Source organism: Heterocephalus glaber, unplaced genomic scaffold (genome assembly GCF_053883595.1).
Source record: "Heterocephalus glaber isolate CG9 unplaced genomic scaffold, H.glaber_assembly_v1.0 deba00001429, whole genome shotgun sequence".
Classification (NCBI taxonomy): Eukaryota; Metazoa; Chordata; class Mammalia; order Rodentia; family Bathyergidae; genus Heterocephalus; species Heterocephalus glaber.
In genome coordinates, this window is record NW_028258294.1 from 34,670,817 (window position 1) to 34,697,107 (window position 26,291).

At 42.9% G+C, this 26,291-nt stretch overlaps 1 long non-coding RNA gene and 1 other non-coding gene across 3 annotated transcripts; one reads left to right on the top strand and one right to left on the bottom strand.

Annotated features, from left to right (window-relative positions):
* On the top strand, positions 1–25,484 carry LOC110344311 (uncharacterized). 2 transcript variants are annotated; one of them, XR_015451687.1, is made up of 4 exons: positions 1–100; positions 8,781–8,903; positions 12,613–12,677; positions 24,808–25,484. It is a non-coding gene; the product is annotated as an uncharacterized LOC110344311 (long non-coding RNA). The 2 variants fall into 2 exon arrangements; XR_002386795.2 differs by lacking the exon at positions 12,613–12,677.
* LOC147827943 (small nucleolar RNA U13) lies at positions 5,959–6,062 on the bottom strand. The gene has a single exon (XR_015451720.1). It is a non-coding gene; the product is annotated as a small nucleolar RNA U13 (small nucleolar RNA).
* Positions 25,485–26,291: the final 807 nt, after the last annotated feature.

Sequence of the window (26,291 nt, forward strand, 5' to 3'; positions counted from 1 at the left end):
TTCCTGCTGAATGCCATCAGCTCTTTTTCCTCTGCCACGCTTCCCTGTCTGCCGCCCTGTCTTGGAGCCAGCCAACTACGGACTGGAACCTCTACAAACTGTGAGCCAAAATAAAATTCCTCCTTTCAGTTGTGGGTGTCAGGTACTGTGTCTCAGTGTTAAGAAAGTAAGACACTTTCTGTCACGGTGTGTATGTCTAGTACTTAGAAAGGACTACTTTGTACCAGGCACTGGGCTAAAAGCATAGACAAAACAGTAGGGAGAAAAACAGATTTGCTCTCTCCCCTTGCCATGCAGGGAGGGAGAAAAATAGTGACCAAACCACTACATACACAAATAATTATATAGCAGCAAATGTGAGAGGGGTGACAGGAATGGGCCCAGATGGGGAAGGATTATCACAGGGAAAACTAGTCCAGATCTGGCCTTGGAAGCAGGGAGGAGGTTGGTCTAAGGAAACCTCTAAGAGGAGCTCATATTTAACTCAACAATGGGACCCAGTGAAATGGTGGAGCCAAGAGCATTCTGAGCCAAATAAAGAGCACGGGAAAGACCTTGAGTTGGGAGAGTACTTGGTGAGCGAGGAACTGAAACCAGACTAGTGTTGTTGGGAGTGGGACTGTGAAGCCAAGGTGAGACTGGAAAAGTGAGAGAGTCAAAATTATGTAAATTTTAAAAGGCATAGCAAAGAGGGTGCTATCCAACCCAGGGCCTTGTGCATGTTAAGCAAGCACTCTGTCACCTATGTCCCCATACCAAGAGGTTAGCTTTTATTCTAAGGGTGCTAAAAAAAATCATCACATTCAGGAATGTGAGCTGCTTTCAAGGAGTTAGGGGCCAGATAAATTATCTCCTAGGGCACCAAAAGAATTGGCAGGCATAGTCATTTACGTTAATGTGTAAGAAACTATGGAAAGTTAGGGGAAAGAAGAGAAGTAAAGAAGATGTAGTTTTTTTTATACAATGGAGTACTACTCTGCCATAAAGAAGGATGAGCTTCAGACATTTATAGCTAAATGGATGGACCTTGAGACCATACTCTTAAGTTAAATAAATCAGACACATATGTTTAAATACTGCATTGTTTCTCTGGTGTGAGAAACTGAATGTGTAAATAAGGACTGAGATGTATACTGGATCTTGGGAAGTGGGAAGAAAGTGTTCAAATGGTAAGGGAAACAAGGGAGGAGGGAGGAAGAAAGGAAGGAAGGGACAAGAAAAAAGATGAAAATAGAAGGAAAAAAATGGAAACAAAGCTTCTGTACATAGGGAGGGGAGGGAGCTTGAGGTAGGGAATGAGATAAAATAAAATAAATTTATTTTAAAAAAAGAAGAGAAGTTATTATGGAAAAATTTAGACATGTCAATAGATACAATATTATTACGGCCTCCGCATATACCCATCACCATCAGCTTCAAAAATTATTGATTTGAATTACGATGTGTTATGTACAGGTACCAGCTCTCTTTGATGATTGTAATCATTGTGTATTGCAAATGTATAATAAAAAAAAGAGAGGAAAAACAAAAAAATTGATTTATGGCCAGTTTTTCAGATTTGGGAAATAAAAAATAGAAATTCCCATGAATTCTCAGAAATTTTTGGTATCAGAAGTTATTCTGTATTTTCATAATACCTTAAATGTTTTAAATAATATGAAAGGTTATAATAATAAACAGCATATCTGGAGTATGTGGTAGGGTTATACTAAAAATTTTGGAGGTCTGTTATGAAAAGCAGTATATAGCCTGGGCATGGTGGCGCACACCTGTAATCCCAGCACTTGGGAGGCTGAGGCAGGAGGATGCTGCAAGTTCGAGGCCAGCCTGGGCTACATAGTGAGTTCAAGACCGGCCTGAACTATATAGTGAGACTCTGTCTCAAAAAGCAAAAAATAAAAAAAATTAACAATAAATAAAAAGCAATATATAGCCTGGTGTGGTGGTGCATGACTGTAATGCCAGAATTCTAGGAGGCTGAGACAGGAAGATCACAAGTTTGAACCCAGCCAGGGAAACTTAGCAACTTATCAAGATCCTGTCTCAAAATAAAAAATAAAAAAAGGATGGGGAATGTAGCTCAATGCAAAGGCCATGGGTTCAATCTCCAGTACCAGGTACACACACACAAACACACACACACACACACACACACACACACACACAGCAATATAATAATAAATGCAGAGTTATTATTACAGCAAACAAGCATGTTGTAATAAGATTATGTAAGCATTTTGATAACATGTAAATAGGGTCTCTACCTAATACAGACATATAATAAATAGAAAACATAGGAACCGGGGGAGTAGCTCAGCAGAAGAGTACCTGCAGCACATGCATGAGTTCCTGAGTTCCATCCCCAGCACCAAAACAAAACTATGACAATATTAATTTTAAAATATCAACCAACTGGCCTGGGGATTTAGCTCAGTGGCACCGCACCTGCCTTGCAAGCTCAAGGTCTTGAGTTCTATCCCTGGTACCAAAAAAAAAAAAAAAATCACCCAACATAAAAGTCGATTTAAAAATGGATAGAAAATGTTAGCAATCTTTAGTATTTGAAGTATTTCAGCTTTGGAGGGGGCTTCTAGGATTGAACATGATAAGTATGCCTTTAGCACTGAGCCTTAAGAGTTAGCATTCTTAAAATGAACATACAAAGCACTAATCATCCTGTCTAGTAGTCTTGTTTCATGGTGGATATTTCAGATGTAAAAGAAATTTCTTTCATTTGCATTGACATCAGTCGAATTTCTATAAATACACCTGAAAGTACCTGCAGTTGAGCATTACAGTACGTGTTGCTTCATACAAGCTCATTTCTTTTTGTAAAGATTCTGATTTGGATTTTATTGTTGAAATTGATATTACTTTTTTTTTTCTGATACCAGGGATCAAACTCAGAACCTTGTGTTTGTGAGGCAGGTGCCGGAACCACTGAGCTAAATCCCCATCCCTGATATTACTTTTTAAATCCAGATTTTAGATCAGTTTCTGATTTCATGTCAAAGTATTTTTCAGCAGCATTCTCATCTCCTCTCTTTGCATTTGTTTGTTAAAGTATTTACAAACAACTGTAAACCCCTGAGAATGCTCAAACACTAAAAAAAAAAAAGCCAGGACCAGGGATTTAGCTCAGTGGATCTGCCGCCTTCCTTGCAAGCAGAAGGACCCAAGTTCGATCCCCAGTACCAAAAATAAATAAATTTTTTAAAAAGCCAACATTGGGTAGTAGTCAAATAGTCATGTTTGGATTTCCTGTCAATACACAGAATCCCACCCTCAAATTGCTAATTTAGGCACTTACTTTGCTTCCAAAACTTATTTGTTGGCTCACCACTCATTAGATTTATGTACAATAAACTGTGCATATAAACTCATTACTGTTTTTTTTTGAGGAATGTTGCCATTAATTAGCAGCAGGCAGAACAACGAGCAGACACTTACGGGCATGGTAGTGCAGGTAATGGACATGGATGGGCTTATGCCTGTCAAGATTTTATAGCACATTTTCTAGCTTCACTGCAGTCTATCGTCTTTGCACTGACCCTGTGACTGTGTGTGCAAGACACAGGTGAACATTAGAAATAAGGAGGGCCCAAGAATGTAATTTTCTAGCAGGCACATGACACTGGGTTCTAGCCCCAGCACCACAAAAGAGAAGAAAGAGCCGGGTGTGGTGGCGCATGCCTATGATCCCAGCACTTTGGAGACTGAGGCAGGAGGATTGCCAAGAGTTCAAGGCCAGCCTGGGCTACATTGTGAGTTTGAGGCCAGCCTGAACTACAAAGCAAGACCCTGTCTCAAAAAACAAAACAAAAAAAGAAAAGAAAAGAAAAAAGAAAGAACGGAGGGATGGGATTGAGGCAAATGAGATTAGATAGTTGGGGTGAGGACTCAGGAAGGAGCAAGGGATGTAGGACAAGGATGTTTCCTTTGGACGTGAGCAATAGATGGGGGAAACACAAGCAGAGTCCTCAAAATGATGAGACTGACCTGCCTTAGAAACATTAGTGGGATTTCATCAACTACTTCCTGTTATCACTGGGTAACTTTCTGTTGTCACTGGGAAAGCAGTGGGACTTTCTCCTCCAAGGTGAACCAGCCCCATACTCTTAGCACTTTCACTTGTTCCCCGGAAGCTGTGGCTGTGTGCAGTCTGCCCTTGGCTGCTTCAGGTTGGAGGGACCAGGTTAAAACAGTGGGAACGTATCTCAGTGCACACAGATTAGGTGCTTACAGGGTCTCGTGTTGGTCAGTTGGTCTGGCTCAGTTTCATGCTTAGAGCTCTCTCTTCTGTGTTATTTCGTTCCTTGAGCAGACCAAGTCTTTCCTTTTTTATCCGTACATTTTAGCAGTACATAATAATTACATTCATCATGGGGAACTGGTACATGTTTTCGTAAGCTGAGATGTTTGGTAAAGTTCCTTCTTTGCTATTTACCCTGACTTCATATCCACAGGTCAAGGAGCTACTCTTACCCCTTTGATCACTGGAGTTGCCAGGTCCCTTTTTGTCTTGACTACTGGTTTCACGTAGAAAATACTCCTCTCCCTACATGTTCATCCAAATGTGCCAATTAAATAAGTTAACACACATCCATACGACGGATTAGTATGGAGCCTCTGTGGAGAATGATGTGGATCTACTTATATACTGATGGGGTAAATTCCATGATATATTACCAGGTTACCAAAGGAGGAACTTGGAATGTACCTCAGAGGTAGAACATGTACTTAGCATGTGAGAAGCCCTGAGCTCAATCTCCAACACCTCCCTCAATAAGTAAGTCACCAGGGCCAGGGATTTAGCTCAGTGGTTTCACTGCCTGCCTCGCAAGTGCAAGGTCCCGAGTTTGATCCCCGGTACCAAAAACTAAAAACAAAACAAACAAACAAAAAGTAAGTCACCAGACAACCTTCATAGTAGGGTAAGTGTATGTATGTGTGGATGTATGTGTGTGTGGATGTGTGTGTGTGTGTGTCCATGTGCAAAAGAGTATATGTGTTTATAATTGCACAGAAATAGTTCTGGAGCATACTAAACTCTTGACTTCAGATAGAGTATATATATGACAGAAATGAAATAGTAATTTTCACTTCTTATTTCAATTGTAAATTATTTTAATTTGCATATATTACTTTTGCAATTTGAAACAAAAATTTAAAGCCCCAAAACTTTGCTCTTCTTGGGTTCACTTGAACCTGAAGTTGGTGGTTCTGAAGAAAATTGTTAAATTTCCCTTTCTTCTGTTCTTGAATGAAAGAGACTGAATGGGTCACCTACTCTGTGCCAGAGGATGCACAGAGTTAGAGCTGAAAGACAGCAGTTTTGTCTTTGAAGAACTTCAAAGTTTAGAGGGGTAAGATAAGAAGCCACAGAATAAGCACTTACACTGCAGCATGATAAATAACTCAGAGCTATATCTGGGTGCTTGCAGATTGGAAGAATGAACATAACCATAACAGAGATGGTCAGGGAAGGCCTCCAAGGAAGTAATAATTGAGAGCAATTTTTATTTTATTATAAAAATTCTCAAACACACAAAAAAGCTGTCCGCTACCTAAATTATACAATTGTTAACATTTTTGTCATCACTTAATAGATAATACAAATGCTAGATGGGCATATTGGGGCAGACCTGTAATCCCAGCCCTCAGGAGGCTGAGGCAGGAAAATTTCTGTGAATTTGAGGCCAGCCTGAGCTACACAGTGAGTCCAGGGCCACCCTGTTCAGCGTAGCATGCCCCTACCTCAAAGAAAAAACAATTAACCCATTTGAAAGTTCACCCCTAAATATTAAAGCACATAACTCCTAAGAATGACATTATTTTAGATAACCACAATGCTTTTATCACACACAAAAAAACTAACATTAATCCACTTTAATCATCTAACAGCTAATCTATATGAAAATTATCCACATTTTCCCAGAACATCTTCCCACACACACACACCAGACAGGTAATATGCTGACATTGTTACAAGGTTTAAAGGAGATACCTCTCCCACGATAGCAGGGAAACTCAACCAGCCTGCTTATGAACCACAAAAGGACCCCTAGATGTCATTCCTGGGTTGTTTTCTCACAGTCTGGAGCCAAGTTCACACTCTGCACATTTCTGTGGTTTGCAGCAGGTGCTTGGTTACGTTGGAACTATTTCCCAGAATCCCCTCCCCTGAATGGTTTCAGGTTAGAGTTCACCAAAAGAAAAATTTGTGTAAGATCTGGAAGGCAGAAATGAGGCAACAAGTATTATTCCCTGAAGGTCACTGTAGTTAGATGCGGTGACAGAAGTGTGAGTGAGCTTGTCCCTTGCTCTGATCAGTATGCAGAACTCTTTCCAGCTATCACCACCAATAGTCCCAGACCTACCGTTGGGGCTCTGTTATGGACCCACAGAGGGGACAGCCACACAGACCCTCAAGAGCTTTCTCGTCACAGTCCCTTGTCATGTGTTTCACTTCCCACATTGGTGGCTCCTTGTCTGATCCCCTGAGTACTGTCCTGGTCCTTCACTTCCCCAGCTCCTTCCACGATTATGTAAGGAATTATCCTACAGTCAATTCCTTATCTCATCATTCAGAGTGGCTTTGCTTCCCTGACAATACATTTATCAATTCTGGCTACAGTTTCAGAGACACGCTCTTTTTTTTTTTTTTAACCCCAGGAAGTGCTGAGCTATATCCCCAACATTTTTTAAAAATTTTATTTTGAGCCAGCCTTGTTAAATTGTCCAGGTTGAAATCTAACTTGCAATCCTCCTGCCTCAGTCTCCTAAGTAGTCAAGCTTGCAGGCATGTGTCATTACACCTGGCCAGGCACAGACTTTTAAGGATGAGAATTTGGATTTTGTCCTCCAAATCTGTCTGAATTTAAATGCATTCATGATTATTGTCAGTGGTCAAAAGTTACTTAACTGCTCACCTGTAGACCCCTGTGATAAATGCTCATAGGTAGAAGTCAAGGCTTTGGGTAAACAAATATTTACCGCCATAGGACATTTTGTTAGAAATAGTAATGTATTGAAGAATGTTAGTTACTGCTAATTATAAAGAAAGTTTGGAGAAAGAAAATGAGCTCAGGGCTTTAAATTCCCATTTCAAAGTCAGGGAAAGGGACCAAACCCCAAAATTACTGCCCTAAAAGAAACTCTTAGCTCTTATACCCTAAGGGTCAAGATTTCTAATAACCTAACCCTAAGTCTCCAGTTGCTGGAGACTGAATTTCAATGCACATTGAATTTATAACCTAGCAGGGTATCTTATGTTAAAAAATAAGACATTGGAGCCCAGGGATTTAGGTCAGTGGTTCTGCTGCCTGCCTCACAACCACAAGGTCCCGAGTTTGATCCTTGGTACCAAAACAACAACAACAAAAGACATTGACTGGGAAAGAATGAGATGCAGAATCTTAGGATGGGAACACATATGGATAGGTTCCAAAGACGCTGAAGACCTCAAACCCTAAATTCTGTGGATCCTCCTTCACCAAAAAAGTGACCCTTCCTCTATATCTCTAGTTCATCTCCCCTTACCTGCAGAACCTGTAATGACCTCCCTGGAGGTAGTGCCTTGCAGGGCCCAGTTGATCTTCCTGGAACCTAAAACCACCTCTTTTAACATCAAGTCACAGCAGGCCCCAGGATCACCCCTGAGGAAATACCATACACACCAAAAACATATTGAAAGTTTGTCGATTTGTACATTGTTTCGACATAATAAACAGTACAAACAGCTGAGGATGTATCTCAATGGTAGAGAACTTGCTTAGCATGCTCCAGGCTCTGGGTTCGATGCCCAGCTCTGGAGAAAGCAACAGCAATGATTCTCTTTAGCTTTCTTCCAGATCCCTGAAATGTCAATTTATATTGACAAAAACCCAGTGAGTCTGGGTAAGAATGGATCCTAAAGGTGTTAGATTAAGAATAAAGGAATAGCCGGGGATTTAGCTCAGTGGTTCCGCCTCCTGCCTTGCAAGCGCAAGGTCCTGAGTTTGATTCCCAGTACAAAAAAAAAAAAAAAAGAATAAAGGAATAGGGGCTGGGGATTTAGCTCAGTGGTTCCGCCACCTGCCTTGCAAGCACAAGGACCCAAGTTCGATCCCTGGTCCCAGACCAAAAAAAAAAAAAGAATAAGGGAATATAATTTCAGATTTGGCTGAATTATTTATAAGTGTTTTTAATATTTTCGTATGTTATGATGTTTTGGCATCATAAAAAAACCTTTCTGGAACTGAACACAATCCCAGCACTTGAGAGGCTGAGGCAGGAGGAGCACCATGAGTTCAAGGTTAGCCTAGGCTACATAGTGAGTTCAAGGCCAGTCTGGGCTATATAGCAAGATCCTGGCTCAAAAACCCAAAACCCAAGACCCGAGTTTGATCCCTGGTACTAAAAAAAAAAAAGGCCATTGAAACCTTAGCCGGAGATTTAGCTCAGTGGTTTCGCCACCTGCTGCACAAGCACAAGGACCTGAGTTCAATCCCCAGTACCAAACAAAAAACAAAAAAACACTTTCAAGTGGGGGGCAACTGCCCTTCCTTGGGTTAGCCAGTTCTTAGAGATGGCAAAGGGCCCAGCCAACCCATGTATTTGATATGCACCCTAATCAGACCAGAGCCAGATGGCCTCTATCTGATCCCTTAACCCTCAAATGTCTCTATTTACCCCTGGCCAAGTGCCAGCTAACTAGGAACTACACTTGTAAGCCAAAGTCACTGAAATTATTCAAACTAGCCAGTCCTAAACTGTAGACCTTGTCCTTGCCTTTATAGAAACCCCGATAAAGGCCTACACCTTCCTCTCACTCCTGCCTCTGCCACCTAACCACCCTGACATCTTTCCTATGTGACCCTGCGTGGGATGCCCTGCCTCCTGCCTCCAGCACCTGAGCACAGGTACAATAAGTTTTGTTTTCCTGGACCTCTTCTCTGTCTCCTCTTATGGCTGCATGTGACTATCTCATCAAAGAAGGCAAAACAGGTGTACTAAGCAGAGATTCTGGATTGAATGCATTTGTTCATGCAGGTTGGGAAGAGCTCTAACAGTCTGCTGGTGAGCCCAAAGAAGGCTCCTACTGAATGAACCTGAGCTGTCAGAACTCCCAGTACAGAAGAGGAAGGTATTCAGAACGCTAGAAGGGATTTATAAAGTGTAACCAGCTAACTATATTCTCTAATACGGTCCAGAGGATGCTCCCCTCACAGGGTTTTCAGAAATGCATTGGTGAGAACACAGTACCTTTTTTTTTTTTTTGGTACTGAGGATTGAACTCGGGTCCTTGTGATTTCGAGGAAGGCACCAGAACCACTGAGTTAAATCCCTGGCTGAGAACACAGTATCTTGAAGAGCTCTGTAGTAGCTATTCTGAAGCTAAGGCATGGAGTGGGGAATACAATCATCAAAATGGGCTTGCTGAATTGATGCAGTGGGAATGATGGGATATCAGGGTGCTGCCAGCTGAGTGCTTGCACTTACTAACAAGACAGAATTAGTGTAGTTACTGTAAATGGACAGCAGAGCCAAATCAGGCATCAAGTGCTTTGGCCTGCAGAGCTCTGGCTTTAACTCAGTGACCAGAGTATCTCAAGGACCAAAATGGATAGGCAGCCTACTAGAGTCGTACTTGGTTTATACCAGTGGAAAACCTCTAGTGGTGAACAGAAATCTGACTCTGACAATAGACAGTAAGAGCCCTTTGACCAATTTTACCATGGGAGATAGTTCACAAGCCCCAAGGCCCATTTGAGGAAGGACTTGCTATACTGCCAAAATGTTGTGCTCTAAATCTTCCTCTGAGCCTTTTTCCAGAGACATTTGCTGTCATTACACAGAGTTACTATGCACTGGGAAAGGAAAGTAATCAGATTTCTAGGAATTGTTGAAGCTTGGCTCTGAATTGATACTAATTCCTAGAGAACCAAATTGCCACTGTGTGTTACATTCAGAATGGGGCTTATGGAAGTCAGTTGGTCTACACAGTTTTAGCTTGGCTTCATCTCACACCAACCCAATGGTTCCCAGAACCCGTTGTATCATTATTTTTACACCTCCAGATTACATAGGTGGAAACACATTGCACTTTAAATATACTCAGTAGGGGATACAGTTTTAATATGGTTTGTCCCCTGGAATTGTTGAAACTTAATCTCCATTGTGAGATATTGAGAGGGTGAAAATTTAATCCAACTGTGGTGTTTAGAGGTGAGGCCTTTGGGAGATGATTAGGATTAGATAAAGCCATTAAGGTGGAGCCCCCATGATTAAATCCTACTGGCTTTATAAGAGAGGGAAAGCAGAAGAGACACACATACACATGACATACTTCTTCTCTTGGCTATGATACTCTGCATCATGCTGAGACTCTACCAGCAAAAAATCCATCACTAGGGCCGGAGATTTAGCTCAGTGGTTTTGCCGCCTGCTGCGCAAGCGCAAGGACCCCAGTTCAATCCCCAGTACCAAAAAAAAAAAAAAAATTAAAATTAAAAAAAATCCATCACTAGATGAGGCTCCTTGACCTTGAAGCTTCAGAACCATAAGCCAAAAGAAACCTTCTACTTTATTATTTATTTATTTTTTTGGTACCAGGGATCCAACTCAGGTCTTTGTGCCTGTGAGGCTGGCAGCAGGCGGTAGAACCACTGAGCTAGATCCCCGGCCCCAAACATTTAACTTTTTTTTTTTTGAACCGAGGATCAAACTCGGGTCCTTGTGCTTGCACAGCAGGCAGCCAAATCACTGAGCCAAATCTCCAGTGAAGCCTTTTACTTTATAAAATAGTCTGGCTTTGGGGCCGGGGATTTAGCTCAGTGGTTTTGCCACCTGCTGCGCAACCGTAAGGACCAGAGTTCGATCCCCGGTACCATAAAATTAATTAATTAATTAATTAATTTAAAAAATAGTCTGCCTCTGGTATTTCATTGTAATACCAAAAGTCAGACTAATATAGTAGGTATCTGAGTAGATATTCTCAACATTTGGTAGACTCCCCACATTGATTCTTTGATCATGAAATAAAGACAGCTGGATTCACATAACTGTTTCTGCAAATGGTCTATTATGACAACACAGTCAGGTAGCATCTGGGAAACCCCACAGTTCCTAAGAATGACTGAGAAGTTCATTTTAACAGTATTAGAAAAATAATTCTGATCTCACACACCTTATGAAAGGGCCTCAGGACCTCCAGGAGTCCCAGACCCCACTTTGGGCATCTTTTTTCAGCATTATGCCACAGGACTCTATTTTGTCCTATTTAAGATAAAACATTACCTAGTAGGACAAAATGAGCAAGGCTGATCAATGTTGCAGATAATACAAAGCTGCATAGGGAATTATTATAAAAAGTGGTGAATAAAAAAATTTAATCATTCAGTAGGCTAAAATAAAAATTAAATTTTATGTGGACCATCTTGAAATTTTGTTTTGTTTCATTTTTACTCAGTTCCACATGTACTGTAGACTGGGAAGAACCGGCCTGATAGCAGTTAGTATGAAAAAGGTTGGTGGTTTAGATCAACCACAAGCTAAATATGAACCAACAGCTTGTACCATAATGTGAAGCAGCATCAATAGACGTGTAATCAGGAAGGCTGGGCAGACAAGCAGAGTTACTTGGAGGAGATGTGGAGGGATTAATTATATTATCTTTGCTCTAGCCCCTACTTCAATACCCACAACATTCAGAGGAGTAGATAAGAGACATGTATTTATACTCTGTTAATGATTTGATTTGTTTGTTTGTTTGTTTATGGATGGAGACAGGGCCTTGCTCTGTGGGCTAGGCTGGCCTTGTACTCACAGCAATTCTCCTGCCTCAGCCTCCCAAGTGCTGGGATTACAAGAGTGCACCACCAACACTTGCCTAAAGACATGGCTTAGAAAAGTTTAAGTAAACAAAAACTGAATCTCTAAACATAAATTGCTTTGGGTCCTTCAGGCCTTCATAGCCAAAAGGACATGAACATCATCCATGCTGTATCCCAAGGTCTCCATCTGTGTGTCCTGCCTCATTCTGCACCAAGGGGGCAGCCCTGGCCACCAAGTGGATTCCTCTGGTTCACTGAATGTTACCCCAGGAGCTTCCCCTGGCCAAAGGCCTCTGTCCGTGGACTGCAGGCTTCTGCAGACTATTCCAGCTCAATCTCAGCATCACCTAGCAGTCTTCCTCAACATCACCTTTCAGGGCTCAGGCGAGTCATCTGGAACTCAGATGATACAAGCTCCCTCTGGAGTGGCCTATAGGGAGAAAAAGTCTTGGCTCCTTTCTGCCTGTTGCCAAGATAGCATCTTTGTGCCCTCATGAAATGGTCCTGCCCCTTCCCTCTTGGGTCAAGAAATAAGTTCCTCCCAGAGTCAGCAAGGATGCCCCAAGTGGCACAAACTTCTATCCCAGACTGAGTCCATATTATAAGAGCGGCATTCTAGGGTTCGCCCTGCATGTCTGGGGATCATTAAAATCTAGGAAACTTCCAGGTTCTGAAGCCAGATGTAAGTGTAAATCCCAGTTCTGCCACTTGCCAGTTGTAAGGCCTCTGCATGAGTTACTTAAACTCTTAAACTCAGTTTTCCCATTTATAAAACTAAATTAATGTTGTTTATTAGGAAGATCGAATGGGATTTTTTTTTTCCCTGCAATGCTTGTGAACCCAGGACCTCACATGTGACAGGTAAGTCCTCTACCAGAGCTATACTCCCAGCTTCTACATGGGATAATTATAGTAAAGTGCTTATCATAGTATCTGGCTCATGGCAATCATTAATTAAATGTTAAGTGTATAAATTAAATTCTATATAAAAAATTTTAAAAGGAAATATGCTCCGAAGTGAAGCTTTCCGGCCAGCATGGTGGCACGTGCCTGTAACCCCAGCTACTTGAGAAACTGAGGTAAGAGGATAAAGAGTTCCAGGCCCAGTCTGGGCGGGCAGATGTTTTTCTGCTTAGGACACAGGCCACTATCTCTATCTGGCCCTCCAGGGAGCCCCAGAGCCACACACAGTCACCTCCAGTTCAGAAGAGGACCTCCTTGGTACATTTGCATATCTAAAAGTCCCCTCCAACAATTTTCCTACTATAAAAATGGATTAACATCAGCTTTCAAACGATAGCTTTTTATTTTCTCCCCATACTGCATTCTGATCAAAGCTTCAAAGATTGTAGGATCAAGTTTTAGTGGGGCTCAGGCTCCAAAAGTCTGTGTGTTGTCACCCCTCCTCCATCCACAGGAAGAAGATCCCTGCTGGAGGCAGTCTCTGTCACCTGATCGGCCTTCCCAGCCAAAAGCTTAAACTAGAGAGAGGCCTGTAGCCCACGTAGTCAAAAGTTCGTCCTCCTGTCCTGACAAATACACTTTCTCCACAACCCGCAAGGCCCAGTTTAAATTTAGCATTCTTGGACTCCTCAGGGTTTTTCCTGGGACTGATCCTGTCCCTCCTCCAATCCCATTCTTCCATCCCACCCCTCAACAGGGCTTGGAGGGCACAGGTGTGGACACCACACCCAGCACATCCAGTTGGTCCCACCCTACTCTAAATAACTCATTCTACCTTTGGGGTGACAGAACTGGGGAAGAGACCCACAAAGGGGCTAGAAGTGGGCTAGGTGGCAATTAAGAAAGCAATTCCAGGGGCGGAGATGTAGCTCAGTGGTGCAGCACCTGCCTGGCAAGCACAAAGGCCCTGAGTTCAATCCCTGGTACCAAAAATAAATTAATTAAAAAATAAAGCTGGGGATTTAGCTCAGTGGTTTCACTGCCTGCTGTGCAAGCACAAGAACCTGAGTTCAATCCCCAGTACCAAAAAAAAAAAAAAGAACATAAATAAAAAATAAAGAGGAAAGGTTTATTTAAATAAATAAATAAAGAAAGAAAGAAATAATAAAAAGGGTCTGGGGATGTCATGAAACAGTAGAGTACGCCTGCATTCAATTCCTAGTACAAAAAAAAAAAAAAAAGATAAGGAAGTGATTTCATTTATACCTCAAAAAACTCCTCTTCAGGCTTTGGGGAGACAAGATTATTGGGTGAGGGGCAAAGCAGGGCCCCAGTCAGAAGGCAGTGATGGCCAGGCAGGTAGACAAAAGGATGAGCTGGACTATGAAGGCAGGAAAGAGCATCACAGGAGGCGCATGCGCAGGATTTGTTCATGGGTCGCCATGGGTAGGCGTGAAGAAGAGAGGTGTAAGAAAAACGGGGCTCTGTCCTCCAGCGATGGCCACTTGCCACCGAGTTGAGTCATTGCTGCTTTTCCTGTATGCATTCTCACAACAGAGGTACAAACTGTTCATGTGATCACACTTGCTGATCTTTGCCTCTGATTTTTTTCCATATTATAAAATTCTCAAGAACTTTCTCAGGACCCCAGTACCTATTTATTATTTTATTAAATTGGAAATTTGGGTATAAAGTAGTAGTCTTCAAACTACTAGTAGCTGCTCATCCATGAGTTGTAAAATCAATTTACTGAGTAAAGACCAAAATTTTGTTTTTAATAAAAAGGAATACAAGAGAAGAGAACAGAAGATAAAATAGAGTCCACCTGGGCCGGGGATTTAGCTCAGTGTTTCCACAGCCTGCCTTGCAAGGGCAAGGTCCCGAGTTCAATCCCCGGAGCCAAAAAAAAAAAAAAAGAGCCCACCTGACATACTAAAGATAAAAATTACTCTATGAATTTTTGTTTTATTTATGAATTTATGCGATGTGATAAAAAATACAGTGAATGTTTAAACTTAAAATTATTACAGCAAAAGACACATTGCCATTAATTCCCCTCAAAATCCTCCCAATCACTTTGAACACACTTCTCCCTTCTGTCCACTTTCTGAAGCAGTTCTGGAAGTCCTCTTTGGTGTCTTTGGTTACATTTTTCATGGCTGCCTTAATGTTTCGAATCATTTTGAAACATTTATGACAATTTCTGCCAAATAAAAACCGTGCAGTGTGTCCTCCTCCACCTTATTCCCAGGGTCTGGCACCATGTGACTTTTGGCTCTTCCTCGTAGTCAAAATACCATAAAAGGTCAACATTTTGAATGACCAGGGCAACTGAAGAAAGAGGATTTCCAGAACTGCTTCAGAAAGTGGCAAGAACAGTGGGATAAGTGTGCTCAAAGGGAGGGGGAGTGTTTGGAAGAGGATTAATAACAATGTGTCTTTTACAGTCATAATTTTCTTTTGGTACCAGGGATCGAACTCGGGACCTTGCGCTTGCGAGGCAGGTAGCGGAACCACTGAGCTAAATCCCCGCCTTGCAGTCATAATTTTTAAAAATTTAAACATTCGCAGTATTAGTGCTTTTGTATCAAATCTCATATATTTATGAGTGTGTTTCCTGGGCTGAGATGTCTCACATATTTCTCACAGTAGGTAATGGTTAAAAGTTTGCAAGCCCTTTGATAGGATAAAATGATAGAATCTTATTTTTTGAATCCAAAACTTAAGCAATTTTCCCAGTATTGTTGAAAGAATAGCTCTTTCTTAGGATGCTAATTTATGAATCCTTCTTTAGCATGTATTAAATTCTAATTCAGGCAGTCAGGAAATATTATTAAGCACTTACTGTGAGCCATCCATCAGTTAGGTGTGGGGAAACCACACAATGTTGAATAAAAACAGGGTCCCTCACCTCTCTCCAGGAGCTTCTAGAAGTGCCGAGTGTGTTTCTGGGTCACCCAATCTGTCCTGTTGATCTTTTCCTATGGGTCTTGCCCCAGTGCCATAGCTGTTCTCATTGTCACTGGCATTCATTAAACATCTGTGAAAGGTAAAGCATTGTGCTAAGTAATTATTGAAGTATTTCATTCAGTGCTCATAACGGTGCCATAAATGATATTCTTACTCCCATTTTACTGGATGAGGAAACAGATGGTCTCCCAGTCTTTCCTTTGTGCTCTGCTTGGGGAAGGAGTTGGGGCTTCAGCATATGAGTTTGAGGGAGACACAATTCACTCAATAGTAATGATATCGCAAACTCATCCTCCTCTTCTAGAACCTCAAATCTTATTTAGTACCTTTTTTGGGTTTTGGTTTTTGGTGTTTTTGCAGTACTGGGGATGGAACCCAGCACCTTGCACATGGTAGACAAGAACTCTACCACTGAGCGACATCCCAGCACCTTAGCACCATTTCTGATAGGGTGAATCTCACCTTGTTATTTTTATCTTTTAAAAGAAAAGAGGAGAGAAAAAATCCAATGCCTGTCTATTTATTCTTTCAGATCACCTTCACAAATCATTTTGATCCATTCTATGTTTTGGGGAATTGAAGTCCTCACCCACCAAGTCACCCCACGCAAGGACACGTTCTGCACTTGGGCTCAAGGAAGTTGTGTAGTTTTCTTCATGAAATTTCAAAGGCCTTGACAAGGACCTTCTGAGCCCAAATTTTCTTTCAATTCAAGGCTTCCCAAACTATAATGTGCACACAGCCGCCCGGGGATTTTATTTTATTTTATTTTTTTGTATATCCTTTTATTGGTACATTTCAGGTGTACAATATAATGACATTCATCATTGGAGATAGGCACTTTTACATACTCTCTTGGTTCTTATTTTTTCCCCCTTCCTCTGCCCTCCCTTCAACCCCTCCATCCCTCCCTATTTACAAAGACTTTGTTTCCATTTTTTCATTTTCTCATATTAATTCCATTCACTTCTTTCCTTTCCCCTACCCCTCTCACTTTCCCCTCCCCTTTGCCCCTTTTCTTCATATTTCACATTATCTATTATACCTTTTAGTCCTTATTTACACTTTCAGTTTCTCATACTAGAGAAGCTATTGGTATTTACACATGTGTGTCCTGTTAATTTCACTTAAGAATATCGCCTCAATGTGCATCCATTTAGCAATAAATGCCTCTAATTTCTCATCTTTGATGGCTGAGTAGTATTCCATTTTATTAAAAAACCACATTTTCTTGATCCAGTCTCCAGTTGATGGGCATTTGGGCTGTTTCCAAGTTTTAGCTATTATAGACTGTGCTGCTATGAACACGGGTGCACATACATCACTGTGGTATGATTCTTTTAATTCTTTGGGGAAGATCCCCAGCAGAGGAATAGCTGGGTCAAATGGAACTTCCAGTCCTAGTTCTTTGAGGTATCTCCATACTGATTTCCACAGTGGTTGCACCAGTCTACACTCCCACCAGCAGTGGAGCAGTGTTCCTCTCTCCCCACAGCCCCGCCAGCATTTGTTATTGGTTGATTTCATGATAGCAGCCATTCTTTCTGGAGTGAGGTGGAATCTCAACGTTGTTTTCGTTTGCATCTCTCGAATGACCAGTGATGTTGAACATTTTTTCATATGTTTATTTGCCATGTCTACTTCTTTGTGTGAGAAATGTCAGTTCATTTCAGGTGCCCATTTTTGGATTGGGTCTTTAAATTTGGGAGGTCTGATTTTTTTTTAAATTCTTTATAGATTCGAGATAGTAGACCTTTGTCTGAGGGACTGCTGGTGAAAATTTTTTCCCACATTGTGGGTTGTCTCTTCGCACTGCTGGTGGTTTCTCTTGCTGTGCAGAAGTTTTTTAGTAAAAAGAGATCCCACTTGTTGATTGTTTATGCTAGTTCACAGGCAACTGAGGTTTTGTTCATAAAGTCTTTCCCTACCCCAATGTCTTCAAGAGTTTTACCTAACCTCTGTTCCACCTGGGGATTTTTAAATTTTTATTTATTTTATTATTTTGGTACCCAGGATTGATTGTCCTTGTGCTTGCACAGCAGGCAGCAAAACCACTGAGCTAAATCCCTGGCCCCAAATTTTTATTTATTTATTCTTTTTGATCTTCAGTCTCTTTTGTATATTTTATTTTGAGACAAGGTCTTACTAAGTTGCTAAATTGCCCAGGCAGGGCTCAAACATGTGATCCTCCTGCCTCAGGCTCAAAGAGAGCTAGTACAGGCTTTCACCATGACAGCCCAGTTTACCTGGCTGTTTTTAAAAGCAGACTGATTCAGTAGCCTAGGGGAGTTGCCTTTCTCTGTGGACTACACTTTGAGCACCAAGGTTGCAGCTGTGCTATCTTGAATGGAATAGTTTAGTCTCATATTTTAGAACTGTTCCTGGGATTATCTAGAAATGTTTATGATTTTTATTCAGCCAGTTTTGCATATAGTTCCCTTTCTGAACTTGTGAGATTTGTGTGTTGCTATAGAAACCAGCTATAGCTACTAGGGTTAGGGAGGGAGTTTGGGAAGAGGCCACTAACACACTGGTGCTAAAATAGGACCTGTGGCATCCCTGTGTGGAAGTCTAGGCAACCATCAGCTGTTGCTGGCAGCAGCCCCCTGCCAACCCCAATCCTTACAGCCTTACCCTAGCCCATGACTCAGACTCATACCAGTGAAGACTATGGCATCACCAAGTAGGTGCTCAATAAGTGCTTGCTGGACAAATGAATTAGGACCAGCCTGCAGGTCTTCTTACAAATGAGAAGACTGAGGCCCAAGAGGGTAAAAGCAACTTGGAGTTACTGGTGTGACTTGAATGAGAACCCAGGTTTCCCGAACTTCTGCTCAGAGTCCCACCTTGTGCTGGGCCCTGGGAGAGATAGCAGAGGAGTGTGGTTCAGAACCACAGCATGTTAGAACCAAGAGACCTTCCAAATTGCTTTACCCATATGCCTGTAATCCCAGCACTCTAGAGGCTGAGGCAAGAACATCACAAGTTTGAGCCCTGGCTAAGCAACTTAGACCCTGTTTCAAAATAAAAATTTTTTTAAAGGGCTGGGATGTAGCTGAGTGCTAGAGTACTCCTGGGTGTTCTGCCACCAATATTAACAGGTTATCTAACCCAAGACTCAGTTTCTTGACTTATAAACATGCTCATTTGACAGAATGCACCCATATAGCCCAGGGGTGAACCATATGATACTTGGAAGCCAGAATAGCCATTCAAATCCCACTTCCGTGGGTTAGCTTTTGACCAGTGATTTAACTCTTTATACCTCAAATTTTCATCACTTGTTAAATGAAGAAAGGAATAGCAATTTCCTCAGAGAGTTGTTGTGAGGATCAAAATAATTGACATCATGATGTAACCTTTGACCCCTGATGTGCTGTAGACCAGTCCTTAATCTCCTCTCCGCCTACACTCACTTCCTGGAACTTACCTATCATCTATATGCTGGTCAGTTCCAAATTTACACCTTGAGCTCATTCTTGTCCTCTGAACTCTTCACTTATATAATCACTGCCTGATGGACTGCTTCATCAGACATCTAACATTGCAAGCCTAACGTGTCAAAATCTGGACTTGACCTCTGTCCCTAATCCTGTTCTAAGACCTTCCCCACCTTGTTTTCTTTCTCAGTTAAGGACAATTCTATCCTTCTAGCCTCTCAGGCCAGAGTCCTTGGAATCATCCACGCATCCAAAGTCCTTGGCTCACTGGCGTGGTGGCACACCCCTGTCATCCCAGCATTTCAGAGGCGAGGCCGAAAGATCAAGAGTTCAAGGACAACCTGGGCTGCATAGTGGATTCAGGGCCAGTCTGGACTAGATAGTGAAACCCTGTCTCAAACACAAACAAACAAAACACAAAGTCCTTGGCACTACTTTTAAAATCCCTGGCATCTGACCATTTCTCACCATTTCCATTGTAGCCCTCCTGGTCCAAGTCACCATCACCTCTTACCTAGACCAATGAAATTCATGTTTTCTTTGGTTCTATTTGTTTTCTTCTCTTTTGTCTGTTCACAGTACAGTATTCAGACTGAACCTACTTAAACTAAAGTTGTGTCAGTCATCCCTGCCCCAAATCTTCTAGTACTTATCATTTTAATGCAAAAGCCAAGTCCCTACTGGGCCTGTGACATTCTATGTGACCTGACCCTACCTTCTCTTTGCTGTCATCTTTATACAGCCTCTAGCCTCCTTGCAAATACTTCAGATCTTTGTACTTGCTCATTGGTCTGCCTGGAAGACTTTTACATCCAGATATTCTCCTGGCTTGTGCTCTTAATACCTTCAAATCTTTGTTCAAATGTCCTCTTGTAAATGCTAGGATTTCCCAACAGCCCAGCCTTCCATGTCCTCCTCTCTGGTTATCTTTCTTCATAGTATGCATCCCCTCTGATACACTATCCACTGTCCTATTTAGTTCACTTACTCATTTTGCTTATTGTCTCCTTTTCCCCAATAGGAAGTAGGCTCCATAAAGACTTCAAGACAGGAATCTTCATCTGCTTTGTTCCTTAGAGCCTAGACCCAATCATTGAACATAAAAGGTTCTTCATAAAAGTATTGATTAAATTTGATGAATACATGTTGACCCTAATCATTATTTTAACATTTTAGAAGCAGTAAGAAGCAGAAAAAGAACAATGTCAAGCACTGGCAGTTCATGGTGGAAACCTCCAATGTTTATAAGAGCATGCTAAATGAAAAAGCATGCTACAAAATTACAAGTATGCTATGATTACAAATTTGCAAGATGTGCATATAAGAAAAAAGAGGGTGCACAATTTGTATTAGCTCTCATCATAACATCATGACTGATCTTTGCTGCTATTTTCCAATTATATGGAATGTGATCTGAAATAATAAAATGAAATTACTGAAATATAAATGACATGATATCCTTTACATAAAAATGAAGCAAAAGTGTAACTTTTCTGTGATGTAGAGAACAGGTACACTAACCTAGTTTGTGGATCCTTCTGGGAAGAATGGGGAACAGGATTGTGGATACTGATCAAAGAGCTTTTGCTGTAATGTTTAAATCATTTACAAAAATAATGTGTTACTACATTGTGTAGGGTTTTTTTTTAAATAATAAGGCTAGACAAAACCATTTGAAAATCCTGAGACAAAACAAAGTGCAGTTTACAACTAAATGTTCCTAAAGCAATAAAATTATTTTTATTCCTCCTCTGGCTCAATTGGTTTTCACTTAAACACAAACGTGGGAGTTGGAGAGAGACCCGGAACATTCCCCCTGCCCATTGAGAATATGATCTAAATGACACACCCCAAGGTCCTTGGCCTATTTTGGGTATGGATGGGGTGAAGAGGACACGCCTTCCCTTCTCTCATCCTGCCAGGCTGTAACCAACTCCCCATCAGAGATGCCATTGAAGGGAGATAAGAGCTGATCAGCCCTCTGGAAGCAAGTTATTTACAGGTTTAGTTTGCCTGGAGTAAAAAAGACTGGAGAGAAACTAGAAACGCAAGGTCATCTGACTGCATACTCCTCCAGCTCAGTCGCTGGCTGTTGGGAAGCAAAAAAAAAAAGTTTCCTTTCAAGGGCTCACTCACACCACGTCCCTGTGCAGCAGCCTCAGACTGCAGAGCAGCCCTTCATTAGCCTTTTGTGAACTATGTGTTGCTGAGCTCCTCTCCATGACGCCTTCCAAACTCTGCCCACCTCAGAGGACAAACTAGGTGCACAGAAGCTGGTGAGACGAGTGTAGGGCCCCTTCTTCCCTATCCGAGTCCCCCAGCCACTCCCCCAACTCCACCCAGCCCAAGGAGTCTTCTCCACAGCCCCTCAAAACCTGTCTCCACAGGGTGGGGGATTTAGCTCAGTGGTTCCACCGCCCGCCTTGCAAGGGCAAGGACCCGAGTTCGATCCCCAGTACAAAACAACAACAACAAAAAACCTGTCTCCAGGACAGTGAGTTCTATGGCTGTGAGGCTTGGCTCATGTCTCTCTCCAGGCGCTGGGCTGCTTCCTGCTGTTCAGTCTGTTATTTCCTTCTCCTCCGCTCCCTCTGGGTGGTTTTGGAGTCAGCCAGCAAGCCCTGACCTCATCCTTACAGGCAAGCTGAACATCTTCTGAGCTGCTGTCTTGGCCACCATTTAAGGTCCCTGGATCAGGGGTCTTGGGACTGGATCACCACCTGAAGGACAAGAATTCTTCTTGTCCTGGGGCACACAACAGGGGCAGCTCATGTTCACTTCAGGAGCACCTCAGTTAACTGGGAGAGGGGTTTTATGCAGTGCTATCTATCTATCTATCTATCTAAGGATCAGGGGATCAAACTGAGGGCCTCAAGCATGCTAGGCTACAGCTCTACCTCTGAGTTATAGCCCCAGCCTCAGGAGGTAGGATTTTAAACTCCAGAGCTGCTGATTCAGTTCATGTGCACATCATCCATCCACCAAACGTGGCTGACTTCTGACTGCCCTATGTATCTGGCACTGTACAGGAGGAAAACATCAACAAGTACACAGATGCCTAGAGGATAAAGGAGGGCAAAGTCAGTATCCCCACCACTGCATTTAAAACAAGAGACTTGGGCCTGGGATTTAGCTCAGTGGTTTCACCACTTGCTGCGCAAGTGCAAGGACCGGAGTTCAATCCCCAGTACCAAAAAAAATAATAAACCCCCCAAAAAATAAAACAAGAGACTTATGGGGCCGGGGATGTAGCTCAGTGGTGCCACGCCTGCCTGGCAAGTACAAGGTCCTGAGTTTGATTCCTGGTACTGAAAAAACAAACAAACAAACAAACAAAAACCCAAGAGACTTAGAAGCCAGGCATGGTGGCACACGCCTGTAATAGCAGTAGTTAGAGAGGTTGAAGCAGGAGGTTTAGAAGGTCAAGCCCATCCTGGACAACTTAGCAAGATCCTATCTCAAGGTAAAAAATACAAAAAGAGCCAGGTGTGGTGGCACACCCCTGTTATCCCAGTACTCAAGAGGCTGAGGCAGGAGGATTGCCATGAGTTTGAGGCCAGCCTTAGCTACAGGTTGAGTTCAAGACCAGCCTGAACTACATAGTGAGACCCTGGCTCAAAAAATAAAAACAAAACAAAAATACAAAAGGACTGGGGCTATAGGTCTCTATGAAGGCCCTGGGTTTGGGCCCCAGTGCTGAAAGGGAGAAGAGGGAGAGGAAGCTTGGTTAAAATGACAAAATGACTCTCCAGTGGGTAAGTCAGCAGCACAACTTATTGAACATCTGCTATGTGCTGGGTGTTTTCATGCATTGATGTCGGGGCGATCCTCACAGCGGCCTTTCTGGGCAGGCTTACACCATGCACACATGAGGAAGAACACAGAGACTTGCCAAATGTCAGTCTCCAAGCTACTTATTACCAAAGCTGAGATCCAAAGCTCGTGCCCTTTCTCTTGACTTTGCAGCAGCCCCAGCATGAGCGCTGCAGGCCCAGGCCACAAAAAATTGCAAGGAGTCCCCATCATGGGTCCTTCCCCTGACCTCCCACCTCTCCTCTGTTGGCCCCACTCTTGTGGCCTCCTCACCCGTTCATTTGTTCATTCATCCAGTCAGTCAAATACAGTTATTGAGCACCTGCAAAGTACAACACTTTGGAGAAAAGAAAGAAAAGATAAATCCTGAAGGGCTTCGCCACCAAAGGCTCTCATAGTCTAGTAAAAGTGTATAGTCCATAAGCAACTAAAATGCAGGGCTAAAAAGTAAGAAATAGGTAAAGTGCCCCGTCAAGTCAAGGCAGGTGAGACTGGAGGAAGGGGCATTGAGATGTGGCTTGAGATGTTCAAGTTTGGGTCACACAGAGATGCGGGGGCAGAAGCTGCCCAGATTCCAGCCACAGACTTCAGCAAAGGTACGGAGGCCAAGAGAGGGAAGATGATCACAGTCTATGTCAGTGGAGGGGACTGGAAGGACCTGAGTTTGGAAAAATGTAGTAGACAATCTATAAATCTACATTTACAGGAATGGTAAATTTGGGCCAGATTACACAGGACCTAAAGCACCAAGCTGCAGAGCCGGGCACTTATTCTGTTGCTGACGAGAATCATCGATGAGATTTCCCATTGTCAGCCTTCAGTGAGGAAGGCCAGGTAGCCACTCTGTCTCTGCTCTCTCCAGAGCCGGTCCCACAGTGTCAGCAGCCCTGTCCCCCACTGCTGTGTCATCACTTACCCACTTTCAAGTGCCTGGCCCACACCCAGTGGCCCCCACTTGCAGCCCAGAATGCTTCCTTCCTGGGGCAGCAGGGCCGAGTCATTTGGAAACCTCTCTCTGATGAGCTCTGTGATCAAGGTGCTGATACTGGCAGGTGGGCCGCCTCAATGTGTCCCCAATCTCAGAAGTGAATGCAGTAAGGAGTTTCGCTGGCCTATCACCTCCACCTTGGGCCGGGCTCACTTTCACTGCCAGGACAGCACGGCTGCCTTTGATGAGGCCACATCACAGTCTTGCTTCAGCCTTTGCGTGCCTTTGCCTCCCAGGCCACTCTGCCCTGCTCGCCCTACTCTGGGCCACCCAAGGCCAAGCCTCTAACCGCCATGTCACCAACCACAGTTCCTCACGCTAGCCTTGCCTGGAGGCTCTGAGAGCTGAAAATGGGGAAGATGATCTTCGTGCCATTTGACTTCTTGAGTTTCTCCTCAGGAAGCAGCAGTCTGGCTGCCTCTCCCTGGGGAGCCGTTCATCTCTGAATGCTTGGTGCCAAACACTAGGTCCCGAGGTGGAATGAACCAGGATTCTCTTCTACCTGGATAGACGTAGAGCTTATTTATTTACTTTTCTCATAAATAAAATAGACTTAGATCCCCTCGCTGACTTTCTCCATAGGCTGAGGCCCTCATGAGACAGAATGTGAGAGGCTTTGTAAACTGTAAATTAATCTGGGAACGTTATGGATGTGGTTATTAGTTTATGAAGGTTGAGTTCACGTTTCTATTTGCTCTCTTAGCTCTCTGTTCTTTTTCTTCGTAGCACTTATAGATTTTTTTATAACTGTATTGTAAGTTACTGTTATCACTAAGCACACTGTTTATGTGTTAATGCCCACCGCCTCGGTGGTGTCAGCTACAGTGCAGCAGCTGCCACATTTCATTTCGTTTCTTGTTACTTTCCCAATATCTAGGTTGAGGGCCTGGAATGTCATGGAAGCTCAAGGAACCACATGAACTGCTGAGGTACCGGAGGACGCACCATCCATCCTCACTAGAGACTGCTACTAGGCTGGTCTGTCTTGGTCACTGCAGAAGCCTGGGACACACTAGGCTGTTAATAAATGTTTCTTGGAAGCAAGAAATGAGTAAAGCTGCCCAAATGCCAGTGTCACTGTGAAGCACTGTTGCTGGAGGCTGTTCTGTGTCTCCCCATTGCCCCTTTTGTGATCCCAACACCTAGACAGCTCTTGGGCCTCAGACTTGCCCAGCTCACCTCCTGTCTTCCTCCCACACCTTCCTCTGTGCAGCCAGACCAGCCGCTCACCGTCCCCTCTCCGAGGTGCACAGGTCCACTGCAGACCACTGCAGGGCTGAAGCATTCCCTCCACGGCCTGCCTAGAGTTCTTTCCTCTCCCACCTCCCTTGTAAAATCCTGAAACTAGGTGTGGTGGCACACATCTGTGATCCCAGCAGTTGGGAGGCTGAGGCAGAAGGATTACCACTAGTTCCAGGCCATCCTGGGCTACATAATGAATTCAAGGTCACCTTGAACTACATAGCAAGACCCTGTCTCAAAAATAAATAAGTTCTCTGTAAAGTGATCCCTCCAAAATATGAATAAATAAATAAATAAGTTATGGGCCTGGGATTTAGCTCAGTGGTGCCGCTGCCTGCCTCTAAAGCACAAGGTCCTGAGTTCAATCCCCGGTACAAAAAATAAATAAATAAGTTAATTAATTTAATTTAATTATGAGTATGAGTGCACGTGTGTGTGTGTGTGTGTGTGTGTGTGTGTGCGTGTAGTTTTGCTTTGTACCTATGGTGGGTTTTATTTAGAAAAAAAGAGACTTTAGCTTGCACTACAAATAATAACCAAGACTGGCCACCCAGGCATTTTACAAGCAGATAGACAAGGAAACTAAGGCTTGGAGAGGTTATATTCATAATCTTCAACCCAAGGATTGTGCTTTATATGTAGATCTATGAAAGCAATTTGGTTGAATGACCTCTTTTTTTTTTTTTTAAAAGCAAACAATGATAAAAGGAAGGGAGGGAGGAAGGACAGAAAAATGTGAGTGTAATATACATACTAAGTATTATTTACTATGCTTGTTATGTATGTGCTTGTTTGTGTGCAGACATGCCGACCAGATTGTGATATAAAATATATTTCTTGGCATGGGTCATGGTCAGAGTGACAGGATTACATGACATGCAGAAGATTAACTAGCAGATCTTAAGTTCCACCAATAAGAGTGGAGGCTGAGATGGACCCAAGAGGTACCAGGGACAGAAACCTGCCAGTCTGGGAGGCATGATACAAATTTCAGCTCTGCCAGAGTGGGGCCCTGGGAAGCCAGGTGTGCTGGAAAAACACCAACAGGGGTTGTGCTGGTTGTGGGGTGCTGTCCATGGCTCTACAGAGGTCTCAGCACGGCACTCCGTGTGGAGGGCC